The sequence below is a fragment of the Belonocnema kinseyi genome, chromosome 6, assembly GCF_010883055.1.
Source record: "Belonocnema kinseyi isolate 2016_QV_RU_SX_M_011 chromosome 6, B_treatae_v1, whole genome shotgun sequence".
Classification (NCBI taxonomy): domain Eukaryota; kingdom Metazoa; phylum Arthropoda; class Insecta; order Hymenoptera; family Cynipidae; genus Belonocnema; species Belonocnema kinseyi.
Window position 1 is genome coordinate 140,228,161 of NC_046662.1, and position 3,485 is coordinate 140,231,645.

Genomic DNA, 3,485 nt, shown 5'->3' on the forward strand with positions numbered 1-3,485 from the left:
TGGAAAATTGCACCCGCTCCCAGCGAAATCGCGGTAAACTTTCAGTCACAAACACATCTTACGACCGTGGGATAGGTAATTACAGTCTGTTAAGGAATCAATACGACGATCTAGCAAAAGCCTCGTGCATCCTAAGAACACGGAGCGACCCAAGGACTACCGCACTCTGCATTTTTCCCGCAAGTGTTTTAGCATATTCTTGATATTCAGGGATGCTTTTTAGGCCATCAGCAAGTGAAAGCTTGGCACCTCTAAAAGCGGTGATGATAAGGACGATTAGTTTAACAAAATATTCTGGGTACAATCGTTGCAACTCCCTTATAAGGTCTCGATACCTCTCTTTCTTTTCATTCTCCTTGGTTATGGTGTTTTTGTCAGCTAGTGCCGAAAATTCGATAACAAACATGGTTCGCTTCTCGAAGTCAAGAAGAACCATGTCAGGCCTCAAGTGAGTAACAGAAACAATTCTCGAGAATATAAAGTTCCAGTATATGCGGCATTTCTCATTCTCGACAATTGACTCGATTTCCCTAGGAGCATTTAGAGGAGCTATATTAAGGCTAATGCCGTAAGAGTGGCAGAGATGGTAATAAAGCACTCTTAGTGCCGCATTGTGCCTTTGAATGTAGGTCGTTCCCGCGTGAGTTAGACAACTAGATATTATGTGAGCTAAATACTCGGGGTCTGCATGGCACGCCCTGCAGCTATCATCGGGAATGTCTTGGCTCAAAATGTGTCGACGGTATGTTAAGGTGGAAATGACACCGTCTTGGCATGCAAAAATGAAACCCTCCGTACCAGACTTCAATCCGGGCGATTTAAGAAAAGCAAACGTTAGCTCACAAGACCTTGATTGATCCTTCACATTTCTGTGGAAGATACCGTGCACCCTCTTATCGAGGAGCTGTTCACGGAAGTTTTTCTCTTGTATTTCTTAATCCGGGCTGTCAGGAGTTAGTACTCGAGAAAGATAAGATTTGATGCATTTTGCTCACTCCTAATACTGAAGTCAAGTTCGAGTGTTTCAGAAGCCTCCTCCGCTGCTTTATACAGAAACGCTCCTTTTCCCACTTCTTCGTGATTCCTGGCCATTTTAAGTAGAGGGTCTCTTCCATTTGCAAGCATGTTCGTTGCAGATACTTTGTTCCTCGCGGACAGTTCGGAAGATCAAATCTGTCGGATGAGACGTTTGTATCTGCTTCGGAGAGTATCCTTTATAGATGTCACATCCTGAATGCGGCTCTGTGGCATACCCAGGTATGTATAAGTCTCTCCAGCGCAAAGGTGTCGTATAGCCCTTCTATCAACGAGCTCAGGATCTTCAGGGATGCCATTAAGTTTTCCTCGCTTCAAATAAACCTTGGCGCATTTTTGTAGCCCAAATTCCATTCCAATTACCTTAGTATATCGTTCGACAATCCCTAGAGCTAGATATAGTTGCTTTTTGTTTTTAGCATAGATCGTAAGATCGTCCATGTAAAATACATGAGTGACCTTGTACTTTCGATCTGCAGGTTTGCCGCACAAGTACCCGTCGGAATGGCGCAGTGCTAGAGATAGTGGCAATAATGTAAGGCAAAAGAGAAATAGGCTCATGGTGTCGTCCTGAAAGACACCTCTCTGAAACGTGACCTTGTTAGTTGTCACACGATTTTTGCCAGATGAGATAGTAAATCTGGTTTTCCAAAGCGGCATCAACCTCTCTATGCACCCAACTATTTGCGGATGAACCTTTAAGATTTTCAAAAGACAGATGATAAGTCTATTGGAGGTCGGATCGAAATCTTTCCGATAATCAATCCAGGCCATCGATAGGTCACGCTGGTAGAATGCTGCATCTTTACAGACACATCTATCGATCAGCAGGTTCTCCCGACATCCGGCTATGCCTTTCTTAGAGCCTCACTGTTCATACATTTCTTGCCACACAGGTTCAATTGCCCGAACAGTCCTATCATTTAGGATTTAGGAAATTTAGGAAATATTTTTCAAAGATTTTTAGCATCTGGCGATCTTCAAGCTTCAGTTGCTTTTTCTTTTGCACTTGGCTTTTCAACTGTGTGCCTTATCATAGAGGAAACATGCTTCGCAATTTGTAGAATACTTCAACCAATTGTCTTAGAACCACCAACTATGAAGAAATGGGAATCAATTATTCATGGTTTTTACAAAATGTGGCATCAGCCTAACTGCTTCGCAGCTTTAGATAGCAAACACTTAGTAAGTGCAGTACGCTTTTCATATTTCCATATGAACTTTTCAATTTTCGGACAAGAAATTTTTTCTGAACCTTTCGGATAATTTCTAAACCTATATATTCCAGAATTTACATCTCCTTTTATCAGAACATTTCTGATAGAATATCAATATTCAATTTAAATGAAAAAGTATTAGTTACTAAAAATTTGCATTAGCTTTAATTTTTTGTTCAAAGTCTTAGATTGAAACGACACCAGCCTTCTCGAAAGGACACAATAATTTCTCTAACATGAAACTCTCGTATATTCCTGAACAAAATAATTAATACACGGAATCTTTGATATGAAAGGTGAAAATCATATGCTATAGTCATAGGTTTATTCCTTGCTCTCTAAATTTCAATCGCAGTGAGACACTGCGATATAGATGTGACATCTATAAAGGTCACTGAATCAAATCAATGAGAATTTTTATTTACCCAAATATTCAGAAAGGGATTATTTATTGAAATCAGTAAATCTTTCCACTAAGGTTTAAATTTGAAGCTTTATAAATTCTTTGAACCGAACTATATTAATTTAAAAACTGATATCGAATAATATTTCCTGACTTTAAAGGTTATAAAAGCTCAATAAGTTCTTGCAACTCATACGAATGTATTTAATTTCGATGAGTAGATCAATCACAGCAATAGGATATACGGGGATATTCCATTTGATCCCATTTACCTCCTAGGTTGTCCCAAGGATATTCCAGGGATAACTTCTCGGATTTCCCGCAAAGCGGAAATTTGGATGCCCCAGGGATTTTCCTAGACTATGCAGGATATCCCTGAAACGTCGCCGAGATATTCAAATGTCCCAAGTAGGATATGAATTGATTTTCTATATCCTATTTGAGAAAATTGAATATCCCGGAGACGTTCCAGAGATATCCTGGATATCCCAATTTCCACCTTCCGGGATATCCGACGGATTACCCCTGGGACAACCTGGGATCACAACCGGGCATCGTGAGCTATTTTTTAAACACGCAGCAACCCTTCAATGACTAAAATACGTTTAAGCTTAGAGAATAGCAGGGATATTTCCTAATTCTAATAAGAATTATAAAAGTTAATTACTGAAAATGAATTGCAAGTATTTAAAGGGTGCAATTTTTTAAATACCTAATTTGTGTACGATATATCTACGAGGGTGGATTGATAAGTTTCCGGCCTGACCAAGAAAAACAACGTTTTTAAGAATTTTTTTTTTTATTTCTCAACATAATCTCCTCCAAGGCTG